Consider the following 13,569-nt stretch of genomic DNA (forward strand, 5'->3'; position numbering starts at 1 on the left):
TGACCCTGTTGAGTTATTTCATTCGACCATCATCGAGTGTTTACCAGTCACCAATGCAAGTATTGAAAGAGAAACCAGGAACGACCCGACACTTTCCCGAGTTTACGAGGTGACAGTGAAGGGATGGCCAACACATGGTGATCCTCTGTTACCGGCATTCTCGGCAAGGCGAGACCAGCTGTCCGTCTGCCATGGTACTTTGATGTACGGGACAAGAGTGATTATTCCTCCCAAGTTACGGGAAAGAGTTCTAAAGGAACTGCATGAAGGTCATCTGGGGGGAGTTAAGATGAAAAGTCTTGCTAGGGCTTATGTATGGTGGCCGGGCATTGACCAACAGATAGAGGAGTTGACAAAAAGCTGCGCTGGGTGCCAAAAAGTGCAAAATGCACCTCCGATCGCACCGCTACACCCATGGGAATGGCCTTCAGCCCCATGGCAACGCGTACATATTGACTTTGCTGGTCCATTCATGGACTCCATGTTCCTAATTGCGGTGGACGCACATTCCAAATGGCCAGAAGTGATCAAGATGAATACCACTACTTCAGAAAAGACAATTGCGGTGTTAAGAACAATATTCGCAAGGAACGGATTGCCAGAACAGATATGTTCGGACAACAGACCACAGTTCGTGTCGGAAGAATTCCAAAAATTCTTAAAGAAGAATGGGGTGAAACATTATACCTCTGCCCCATATCATCCGGCGACAAACGGGTTGGCCGAGAGATTTGTCCAAACATTCAAAAAGGCAATAAAGGCCATGAACGATGATCAGATTCCGTTACAACACAAGGTGGACAATTTCCTAATGGCATATCGAAACGCCGCTCATGCAGTGACTAACCAAAGTCCTGCCATGATGTTTTATAACAGGATGTTGCGGTCCAGGTTGGACTTGTTAAAACCAAATGTGCGGAGGGAAGTGGAAAACAAACAGTTCCGGCATATTAATAACAAGTCCACTCGAAGTTTCGACGTAGGACAACCAGTGTTGGCAAGGGGCTATGGAAACGAAAAATGGCAGTCCGGAACAATTCGGGCCAGACAAGGACCTCTGATGTACACAGTAGATATTGGTAACAATGTGATAAGGCGTCATGCGGATCAACTGGTAGAATCAAGAGCAAGGGTCGAACCCATGGTTGCGACAGAGACAACTGTGGAAGACGTTAATGAACCTGAAGCATCTACCTCGGCAGGGACTGTACCTGATGATGACGTCCAATACATAGGAAACCAAGAAGAAGAGTCACCTCAGCAACAAGAATCAGAGACCACTGAAAGGCGTTATCCAAACCGAATCAGAAGGCCTCCTGAGAGACTGAACCTTTGAACTGTTTATACCTGAAGTTATATATGTATATATGTTATTATGTTATGTTAAATGGGGATATGACTGTTAAGCTAAAAAGGGAGGATTGTGGTGTATGTAACCTGTTCCACCTTAAGAGAACTTAAGCCTGTTCCACCTTAAGAGATGTACTACTTTCTCTGGCTGCTGGATACGTAATACCGGTGGTGACCACCGGTATATAAGTACTGTGTATTGATATTGTATTTAGTATAGTCCTGACCTCCAACTAGTAAAGACCTGTTGAACTTTATTCTTGTAGTCTGTGTCAGTAATTAATCTTAATACAACTGGAACACACAGACTTAACAGTTTCCATGCTGTTTCGTGCCCTTATACTCTATTTCATATTGGTACGCCCCTAGAAAAAGGGACCATCTTTGTAGCCGTTGTGCACTCATCACCGGAACGCCCTTCTTTGGATTAAAGATGGAAACAAGTGGTTGGTGGTCTGTCAGCAAGGTGAACTTCTGCCCATGCAGATAATAGTTGAATTTTTTTACTTGTCAATCTGCGCGTAGTTGCGCTCAGTTGAGGTTAGTGACCGAGACGCAAAGGCTACTGGCCTCTCCAACCCATCTGGGAATTTGTGCGACAGCACCGCTCCAATACCATAGGGTGATGCATCACACACCAACCGAATTGGTAGTGCTGGGTTGAAATGGGCCAACACCTCTTTTGATGTGATCAATTCTTTGCACTTCTGGAAAGCTCATTTACATTCGTCATTCCACTTCCATGGTACCCCGTTTGCAGTAGGGTGTTCAGTGGGTGTAATACTGTAGACAAATTTGGTAAGAACTTATGGTAGTAGTTCACCAGCCCGAGGAACGACCTCAGTTGTGACACATTTTCCGGTGCTGGAGCCTTAACTACTGCCTCAATCTTTTCAGGGGACTTATGTAACCCCTCTTCATCAATAACGTGGCCACAATACGAGATCTGCTTCTGGAAAAACTCGCACTTGTGGCGATTAGCTCGTAGCCCATATTCCTTCAATCTAGTGAGCATCTTCTCCAGGTTGGCGAGGTGATCACTATCATTTTCGCCCGTGACCAGGATGTCGTCCAAATAACACTGGGTCCCTGGAATCCCTTGCAGGACTTGATCCATTGCCCTTTGCCAAATAGCCGGAGCCGATGCTACCCCGAACACCAGCCGGTTGTATTGGTAGAGAACTTTGTGAGTGTTGATCGTGAGGTATTGTTTCGAGGCTTCTTCTACCTCCATTTGCAGGTACGTCTGGGCCAGATCAATCTTAGTGAAGCGTTTTCCTCCAGACAGCGAGGCGAAAATATCTTCAATCCGTGGAAGAGGATATTGTACCGTGTGAAGGATTGGGTTCACTGTCACCTTAAAATCCCCACAGATGCGGACCTTCTTTGGTTCTCCAGGCGTATTACTCAACGACCTCTTCATTACAGGAACAATGGGTGTAGCCCACTCGCTCCAGTCCACTTTGGACAGTACTCCTGAACGTTCCAACCCTTCCAGCGCTGCTTCGACGGCTGGTCGGATCGCATAAGGCACCGGTCTGGCCTTAAAAAACTTTGGGCTTGCATTTTCCTCTATTTTAATTGTCGCTGTTATGCCTTTTAGTGTTCTGAGTCCCTCCTGGAACACTTCTTGTACGTCAGTTAGCATTTTTGACAATCGTCCAGGTGTGACGTCGTCATCCTTTTTGGCCTCAACCTTCAGTGCCTGTATGGAATGCCAATCTAATTGTATCTTCCGGATCCATTCACATCCTAGTAGTGGTGGTCCTCCATCTGGCAATACATATAGGTCCATTTTTGGTATTTCCTGGCCTTTGTATATCACGTTCACCCTTATTTTTCCTTTGGGGTAGACTTTTTGCCCCGTGTACGTCTTCAAGACAATCTGTGTAGCTTTCAAGGGTATATGTGAGAATAGCCACTTGTAGTCCCTTCGGTTTATGACTGTTAGGGCTGATCCTGTGTCCAATTCCATTTTCACTTGGACTCCGTCTATCTTGAGCGTGACCCAGATAGTGTGGTGATCCTCCATTTTGATTACCTTATGTAGTTTCAGACAACCCAGCTCCTTGCTTCCGGAGTCTGTATCACTTTTCTGTTCATCTGAACTACTGTCCATCACCTTATGTACCTTTTTGTACTTCTCCTTTGGAGATTTCTTGCTGCTGGTTTTCTTCCCTGACCTGCAGACTCTTGCTATGTGTCCTGCTTTTCCACACTGTCTGCACACTTGGTCCTTGAACCAACAATCCTTCTGATCGTGTGTTGTTCTGCCGCAGCGATAACACTTCCCTGCTCCATATGACATTTCATTGGTGCCATATTCTTGCGGTCTCCATTGTATCTCTGCAGCGCCCCGTGCAGCTGCTTCGTGTGATACTGCCATGCTGAAAGCCTTGTCCAACGTAAGATCCTTTTCTGATAGAAGCCGTTTCTGAGTTCCTTCACTTTGAAGCCCACACACAAACTTGTCCCTTAACGTATCTGCTAGTCCCATTCCAAACTGGCAGTGTTTCGATAGCTTGCGCAGTTCCGTTAAATACTCAGCCTTACTTTCGTCTTTATGCTGGTTCCTTTTGTGGAACTTAAATCTTTCTGCTATCAGCAGCGGTGTGGGGTTTAAGTGGTCCTGTAGGATTTCCACTATGCTTTCGAAATCCTTATCCACTGGCTTCTCTGGAGTTATTAGGTTTCGCAGTAAGCCATACGTTTTTGCACCCATGGAATTCAACAAAACCAGTGCTTTCCTGGCATCTGGCACTTCATTCGCCTTGCAGTACACCTCAATGCGTTCTACATATGTCGCCCAATCTTCGACTTCATTGTCGAATGCAGTGACACTGCCACTCTTCGGCATCCCTGGGTGTGGTTAGACTGTCTAAAATGGCGTCTCCCGCGCTCTCCCTTCTTCTCCGCTGGCTCAAAATGGCATCTCCCGCACTTTCCTTTCATCCCGCGCTCGCCCTTCTTCTCCGCTGCAGCTTCAAAAATGGCGTCTCCCGCACTCTCCCTTGTTCTCCGCGGCTCAAATGGTGTCTCCTGCGCTTCCTTTCTTTCCCCGCGGACGCTGCTCAGCCCTTGAGCCCTGGCTGCGCTCTGCGCGTTCTCCTGTGCGCCTCTCTCGTTGCCGCCGCTCGGTCCTGAACCCCGGCTGTGCTTTACCCTCTCTCTCTTTATGTTTTCCGTCGACGCCGCTCGGTCTTCAACCCCCAGCTGCGCCCTGTGCGCTTTACCCTCTCTCTTACCCCGTCGACGCTGCTCGGCCTTTTCTGTGCCGTCGGTCAGCTCCAGCCGCCGCTGTCCGGGAAGGTTCTGCACTGTACCTGTTGCCAGACTGTTGCTGGATCGTCGTGGCTGGAGAACCAAGCCCAGCTCTCAACAGCCTCCCCCTGCGATGTTCACTCTCTGCCGGATGACTGGGCGGTTGCTCGTGGTCGACGCCCGTGCTTCTGGCCTCGACTTTCTTCCACCGTCCTCCCGGAGCGAATCCTTGGAAGGAAATGCAGAGTTGCAGGTAGATTCGAATCCCATCCTCGTCGCCACTGTTGAATCCGTGAATCTTAAGGTATGGTGTTCTTCAATAAATAGACAGAGACTGCAGATCAACAATCAACAGGTGTTTACTGGATGAGGGTAGTCTAAAAACTAACAGTACAGATGCCTGCTCAAGGCTTATATACAGGTGTGGTCACTGCCGGTACTACAGTATACAGGAGCTGTAAAAGTAGTTCTCTCTTAAAGGTACATACACTACACCTTCAATTCGGTCTAATACATAATTCAAAGTCCTGTCTCGTTCCAAAACACAAAGGCCTAGAAATTCAGTATAGCCACTTTTGGGGCGGTAAAGTCGGGCGGCCGCTAAAGTTTGCGCGCGGAGCAAAGTCGCGCCCCCTTCGCCGATATTCAGTCGCATCGCCCCAAGAGGTTGCTGCTGCGCTAAAACAGGCGATGCACGACTATCTTTAGGCGCTAAGCCGGCGGTGCTGAGCGATACCCCCGAGGCCGGGCGCAGCGCAGGTGCGGAGAGTTCTTGACTGACGGCAGACACTCTTGCGCCGGTCATCTCTTAAAGGGGGAGGGTGGATTTGTTTGCCTGCCACGCCCTGCACACTGCAGCCCTCAACCTAGGCCTGACCACTTCAGCTTCACCTGTACAATGCCCAGGACTATGGAGAAGGCCAGGGAGAGAGCGCAGCGCTTCAGCGACGGAGACCTGAGGGTGCTGGTTGGCGGAGTGGAGAGCAGGCGCCATGTTTTGTTCCCAGAAGGTGGCAAGAGGCCGCTGCCCAGCGCCTACCGGAAAGCCTGGAGGGAGGTGTCCAACAGGGTGTCTTCCAACAGCGTGGTTGCCAGGACTCCTGTGCAATGCCGGAAGAAGTTCAACGACCTCACTCGGGTTGTCAGGGTGAGTACCTTTTCCAGTGTCCTCCTCATCCTTGCATGTGCACCTCACATTATGGGCAAAGGGACCTGAGAGCCCTAATGGCCAGCCCTCATCCAGGCGCTATGGGACTGGCATGAAAATCAATTGCACATTCAGCACTTTACACACTGTCCAAGCTATTCGACCATGGGAGGCATTGCAGACAAGATCAGGGCTACACACTGTCCAAGCTATTCGACCATGGGAGGCATTGCAGACAAGATCAGGGCTACACACTGTCCAAGCTATTCGACCATGGGAGGCAGTGCAGACAAGATCAGGGCTACACACTGTTCAAGCTATTCGACCATGGGAGGCAGTGCAGACAAGATCAGGGCTACACACTGTACTTAGAGGCCGTCCTTTCTCTTGCAGGCCAAGGTTGCGCACAATCAGCGCAACCGAACTGACACCGGCGGAGGCCGTCCTGACCTCAAAGAGCTCTCCGACCTCGACCAGCGTGTGGTGCGCATTATGGGAGGCCGGCTGATTGGCACCGTCGCCAGTGGAGATGCCGACCCTGTTCTGGGCACCAATGGTAAGGGCATCACCTTTTGGACCTCTCTCGTTCCACTTGCGCATCAGATCAGCATCCTTTGCCACTGTCCGACCAATGCGGTGAATGGCACCACTCATGCCTCCCTCGCTGCCGCCCTGTCCTCACTCTAAAGCTACTCTTGTGCCTTCCTGCTTTCAGATGGTGAATCGCCAGGTGAGGAGGCGGGCCCTCAAGCTGCCACTGTCAGCCCTTCGGAAGACGAGGAGGAGGAAGAGGAAGCCGGCCCATCAGTGCCACCCTCAGCCGCGCCAGCCCATGGCGATGTAGGGGACACGTCTTCCCTGGAGGGGAGCCGGGGGGAAGGGTCGGAGGAGAGTGAAGCTCCGGGGCCCAGCGGCCTGCAGCAACGCGGGAGGGGTGGGGAAGCTCGGCGGACTTCTCCCCAGAGGGTGAGTGCGGCCTCCAGTCCTGCGACAGTGAGCGCAGAGGAGGTGCGCCTCCTAGAGGAAATGGCCATCCAGGCTGAGCGCAGGCACACTGAGCTCATGGCTGCAGTGGCAAGGATGCCTGACTCCATAGAGTCACTGGCAAGCAGTTTGCAGGAATTCGGGGCAGCACAGGCCACGAGTCTGCAACAATTCAGTGCAGCACAGGCCAGGAGTCTGGAACTATTCAGTGCAGCACAGGCCAGGAGTCTGCAGGACATCGCGGCAGCACAGGCCAGGAGTCTGCAGGACTTCGCGGCAGCACAGTCGGCTTCTAGCCAAGTGCTCAGTCGTGCCGTCCATTCACTGGCTGGTGTCATGCGGACACAGACCAGGGCCACACGGGCACTAACTGCTGCCACCCTCGCTGGATCAGCCAGACATCGCCAGGGCACTCGCCGCGCAGCAGCAGCCCAGCAGTCTGTCCTTCAGCTGTTTGCTGTGCATGCTGCAGTGCTGGCCCGTGCGAGTGCCAATGTGTCAGGCGACCAGCGAGCACCTGCGATCTGCCAGGTTGCCACCATTCCTGCAGCCGACACTGCCACTCCGCCATTGCAGCTGCCACGAGCTACTGGACAGACTGCTGCCGCCCAGCCAGAGTTGGAGCAGTCAGCAGCCGGCCACTCCAAGGCCAGAGCTGGTGCAGGCCGACCCCCAAGGGCATCTGCCGTCTCGCCATCTGCCCTTCAGCAGCCTTCCCCCAGCCTTGCTGCAGCCACTGGGCTCCCATTGAGGAGGAGCAGCAGGGCGGGCAGGGGCCAGGCAAGGATGCGCAAGGCATCGCCCTCGCAGGGCAATAAGTAGAGGCATGCACAAATGCCTGGTGCTTGTTGTAAGGCCGACACTGGTGCAGTTGTTTTTGTGTAAGGCCGAGACTGGTGTCTTTATTTCTTTATGTAAGGCCGAGACTGGTGTCTTTATTTCTTTATGTAAGGCCGAGACTGGTGTCTTTCTTTCTTTTTGTAAGGCCGAGACTGGTAGTTTTGTGTTTTTGGAGGGGGCTTCTCCACATGAGCATGTAATGTGGGAAGGGCAGAGGTTTTTAATAAATTATTGTTGTTAAATTGCAGTGTGCATGGTTTTTTGGTTAAGTCCTGGTTGCCCTGCTCGACTGAGGGCTTGTGGAGCGGCTACATTCATCTGCTGACATTGGCACAAGCCAGTCCCTGAGAGGGGGCCTAGAACCGACGTTCAATAAGCCGGCGACGGGTGGCCCTTGCACTTTGTGCCTCCCTCCTGTGCTGGTCCTCCTCCTCCTCCTCCTCCTCCTCCTCCTCAGGTGGTCCTCCAATCTGTGGTGGCAGTGGCTGAGTCCTGCGGATAGCCAGGTTGTGCAGCATGTAGCAAACGACCACGAAATGGGAGACTCGCTCCGGCGAATACTGTAGGGCTCCACCGGAACGATCCAGACAGCGGAACCGTTGCTTCAGGATGCCGATTGTTTGTTCGATGATGTTCCTGGTCGCTTGATGGCTCTCGTTGTATCTCTCTTCAGCAGGGGTGCTGGGCGCACGGAGCGGGGTCATCAGCCAGGTACACAAAGGATAGCCTTTGTCCCCGATAAGCCATCCGCGTGGGTGAGGCTGGGCCTGGAACATGTCTGCCACAGAAGTCTGTCACAGGATGAAGGCATCGTGGCTGCTGCCTGGAAAGCGGGCATTGACAGCTAGGATGAGCTGCCTGTGGTCACACACCAGCTGGACGTTCAGCGAATGGTAGCCCTTCCGGTTGCAGTAATCCTCGGCATTCTCCAGAGGTGCCCGCAAAGCCACATGCGTGCAGTCAATGGCGCCCTGCACCATGGGGAAGCCCGCGAATGCTGCAAAGCCCATTGCACGCTGTTGCTGCTTGGCAAGGGCCATGGAGAAGGAGATGAACTGACGTCTCCTTTTGAAAAGGGCATTGGTGACCTGGCGGATGCAGCAATGCACGGCGAACTGGGAGATGTTGGCAATGTCCCCAGTAGCGGATTGGAAGGAGCCGGTGGCATAGAAGTTGAGAGCCACCATCACCTTCACTGCCACCGACAGAGACGTCCTGCTCCTCAGCTGTGGCTGCAGATCACCGCCAAGCAGCTGGCAGATCTCTGTGACCACGTCCCTTCTGAACCGCAGCCTCCGAACACACTGCTCCTCAGACATGTTGAGATAGGAGAACTGCTGGCGGTATACCCTGGGTGGGTAAGGCCTCCTTTGCCGACGCCTGTTGCCCCCTCTCCGTCTAGCCAGAGCTGCCACTCTCTCACGGCGTCTGTGAGCCCTTTGGATGTAATTGAGAAAGCCTGCATTGACACCCATTGCAGCCCCCATAATATGCTGGCAAACAATGAGATGTCAATGAAGGCAAAGACTACTGGAAATCTGTGGCCTGAAGCCAGAAGTACCTGTCCGAGTGTTGGGCCAAAGCAGAAAGCTATCTACCTTGGTCTCTCTCCAAAGATCCGTTTCGCAAGAGGGAGTGCTGCGAAATGGCAGCCTTTTATATTGCAGGAGGAGTGCCCTTTAATTTGCGCCCCCTGCGCCCCGCATCGGCTGAGCACCATTCCACTTAACAGTCGCTAGGGCCGCCAGGCGCACAATGGGGCGTTGCCACTGAAGTTCCGGTTGGGGGCGCACAAAGGGCGTTGCACGAGGAAATGACGTCACGATCTGTGCGCGCAGCTGAGCGCGCGCAAAGACTTTGCGCCGCCGCTAAATCTCTAGTGAAGTTGGGGCAAGGCGCAGTTCTCACTGTGCCCGGGCGCTACCCGCCTAGCGCCCGACATCTACTCCTCCTAAGGCGCTAACGGCTGGCGCAACCAACTGAATTTCTAGGCCAAAGTTTCTCTTCACTGAAAGCCTGCAGCCTTAGTTTCGATTTCTTCCAAGCTGTCTGCACTGCAGAATCCATTTTGGAATCCCACAGGCTTTCTGCCACGAGGCACGGACGCCATCTTGGGTACCCTTTTCAATTTAAAATGTCCATGCAGGGTCCCTTTTATTAATAATAACCTTTGGGGAGATGCAGAAATTTTGCAAATCTTACAATATCCAATTCCTTTTTGAAAGTTACTAATTTGCTTCCACCACCGTGTCTAGCAATGCATTCCAGATCATAATAACTCCTTGCGTAATAAAAATTCTCCTCATTGCCTCTCTGGCTCTTTTGCCAATTACTTTAAATCTGTGTTCTCTGGTTACTGACCCTTCTGCCAGTGGAAACAGTTTCTCCTTATTTACTCATGATTTTGGACGCCTCTATTAAATCTTCACTTAACCTTCTTTCCTCTAACAACAAGTTGTATTTATATAGTGCCTTTAACGTAATAAAACATCCCAAGGCACTTCACAGGTGTATTATAAGACAAAAAATTTGACAGAGAACAATCCAGCTTCTCTAGTCTCTCCAAGGAGATACAAAGGGATACAGAATGTGAAAGAATACATAGGAAGGGAAATGAGGTAGAGAAGAATGTGACATAAAGGGGCAGGGTAGGAGATTCAGAAGGATGGTGGTGATGGAAGATACAAAGAGAGTGGAAGAAAATAAAGTGGCAGAGGAAAAGAATATGGAAAGAGAAAAAGGAGGCAGAAATGCGACGGCGTGGTAGTGCATAGATTCACGATCACAATTCTTCACACAGCAAGTTTCTAATCCAAGCACTGCTGTTAGGCATGGGGAGGGGTTAAAAGTCACAACAACAACCATTTGCATTTATAGAAACATAGAAACATAGAAGATAGGAACAGGAGTAGGCCATTCGGCCCCTCGAGCCTGCTCCGCCATTCAATGAGATCATGGCTGATCATCCAAATTCAGTACCCTGTTCCTGCTTTCTCTCCATATCCCTTGATCCCTTTAGCCTTAAGAAATATATCTAACTCCTTCTTGAATATATTTAATGAATTGGCCTCTACTGCCTTCTTTGGTAGAGAATTCCACAGGTTCACCACTCTCTGGGTGAAGAAATTCCTCCTCATCTCTGTCTTAAATGGCTTACCCCTTACCCTTAGACTGTGACCCCTGGTTCTAGACTCCCCGAGAGTGCCTTTGACATAGAAAAATGACCCAAGTACTTCACTGATGCATAGTCAAATGATAATGGGCACTGAGACAAACAAGGAGATATTCGGAGTGATAATCAAAAACTTGGTCAAAGAGGTGGGTTTTCAGGAGGTCTTAAAGGAGGAGAGAGAGGTGGAGAGGTGGAGAGGCAGAACGGGTTTAGGGAGGGAATTCCAAAACATGGACCTAGACAGCTGAAGGTACGGCTGCCAATGGTGTGTAAAGGGAGGGGGATGCACAAGAGACCAGAGTTGGAGGAACGGAGAGGGATAGGATACGAGTAGCAGAGTTTTGGATGAGCTGAAGTTTAGGGAGTGTTGAGGATGGGAGGCCGGCCAGGAGTGCATTGGAATAATTAAGTCTGGAAGTGAAAAAGGCATTGATGAGTGTTTCAGCAGCAGGAAAGCTGAGTCGGGGGTAGAGGAGGGTTCTGTTATGGAGGTAGTAGTAGGTAGGTCTTCTTGACACAGTATATGAGGTTGGGAGCTCAGCTCGGGTCGAATAGGACACCACAGTTGCGAACAATCTGGTTCACCCTGAGACAGTGGCTGCAGAGAGCTGGAATCAATGGCAAGAGTACAGAGTTTGTGGCGGGGATAAAGATAGTGAATTGGCCGCCCATTTTACACTCCCCCCGATTTTCTTATCCATTGATGGGAGGGAGGAGGACCAAATCGGTGGCTAGGGAACAGAGTTTGTGTTGGGGAGCTTTGGTCTTCCCAATGTTTAACTGAAACAAATTGCAACTCATCCAAGCTTGGATATCAGACATAAAAACAGATAATGCTGGAAATACTCAGCAGGGTCATTGACCCGAAACATTGGGCCTGATTTTCTGGATCGTGCGGGAAATTTTCGGGTTCCCCAAATGTCAGGTTCCGACCCGAAAAAAAATGGGTCAGCCAGCTGCATGCAATTTTCTCTCAAGTGGCCAATTAAGTTCCAGCGTGTGGACAGCCTTGCTAATTGTCCATTTCCAGTCAGAAAGCCCCATAGTATGATGTCATCATTCGTGGTGCTTTCACGGTCCACAGCCAGCATTGCTTCCTCTGTTGGCTTCCAAACGAACCATACAGGATGGCAGAGGAGCCTGCAGCAGCTGTGGCCAGTGCCAGACGCCGCGCTGCCTCCAAATTCGACGAAGCTTCACTGCAGGCATTATTGGATGGGGTTAGGGCCCACAGGGAGGTCCTCTTCCCTAGGTCAGGCAGGAAGAGGCCTCCCACTGAGACCAAGGCTGCATGGATGCTGGTGTCAGCAGATGTCAACTCGCTGGGAGTCACCAGAAGAACCTGGATACAGTGTCGGAAGTGATTCCATGACCTTCACCGTACAGGAAAAGTAAGAATGAAGTTTCCAACACCCTCAGCCTGATCCCCATTGCTTTTCCTCACCAGCACTCAACTTTAGCACTCTCTTCCTCCACATCCCACTTCACAGTCACATCCATGCACCCTTACCCATTTCATCTCTCTCTATGCTCACATTCACATAACTATTCCAACATGCAGCCCTCACACTCCCTCTCACTCTGATGCTTTGAACACAGCTGACAACACACAGGAAGGGCCCTTGGTCTTGCAGCCTCACACCACCTTTGACACCCTCTAAGTATCTATGCTATGCAATCTCTACACTCACTCCTTCCTTCTCACTCAAACTCCACTTGTCTCCCACATTGCAGGAAAAGAGAACTCACAACAACAGAGAGCGAGCCAGGACTGGAGGAGGCCCACCCTCAGTAGCCCACCTGACCCCCTGGGAGGAAGGAGTGCTGGAAATTGTTGGGGCTGATGTGGCCGCGGAAGTTGGGGAAGGAGAGACGGGGCAGTCCCGCAAGCTGGTGACAGAATAGTTTGCCATCTCTCTCATTGACATAGCATGAGTCACTGTTATGATTCTGAAGCTACATCATTTGGACTTATGTACATCTGCCAACTCCAATGTGCATGTAACCTTGGCATGACATCTCTGACTCCTTCCTCTACTCCACCACAGGACCATCCAGAGCCCCCGTCCCCACTGTGTAAGAGGAAGAGGCTGTGCAGCCAGACTCCTCAGAGGAAGCTCCAACCTCTGAGGGCGCAGCGTCAGCAGAAGTAAGCGCACCCAGCACCAGCGCAGACACTCACACCTCGGGGGGACCTTCGGGACATAAAGTAGTGCTGTCACCTGGTGTTTCACAGCGCACAAGTGAGCCTCAGCAGATTCTGGAGACAGGGACAGCAGTGGAGAGTCCTCGTCAGAGGGCGCAGGACTCTGCCAGCTCAGCTCAGCTGCGCTGCATGTCGACCCTCTGCCTCTGGGTCCATCTGCAAGAGAAGAGGTGATGGATCTCCATGCACAGATGCAGGAGTCTCTGGCAGGTTTTGTCTCCAGGGTCGCTGCAAGTGTGGAGCGAATGGAGGAGTCCATAGCGACCATGAGCAGAGCCTTTGTGGAGTCATTGGCACATGAACACATCACCATGGAAAGGTTGGCAACCTCCATGGAGGAGATAAGTCACCAGGGTATGGAAAACATGGTGAGTGCTCATAAGAGAATGACATCTCTTGAGGAGCGATGACCATCTATTGAACAGAGAAACCAGACCTTCATGGAAGTCCTTCTCAGTAGGACTGCCAGTGCAGATACGGGTCCCCATGGCCCCCTAATGCGCAGCAAGATGCTCTCAAGCCACTTCCAAGCGCTGGCCCCTTCTGGCCTGTGCAGCTTCAGGTGAGTGAGCAGCAGCCTGGTGCTCCTGGTGCTCATCCTGCTGTTCC

The sequence above is a fragment of the Somniosus microcephalus genome, chromosome 4 (genome assembly GCF_052327205.1).
Source record: "Somniosus microcephalus isolate GS21.2 chromosome 4, FLI_Smic_1.0, whole genome shotgun sequence".
NCBI lineage: Eukaryota > Metazoa > Chordata > Chondrichthyes > Squaliformes > Somniosidae > Somniosus > Somniosus microcephalus.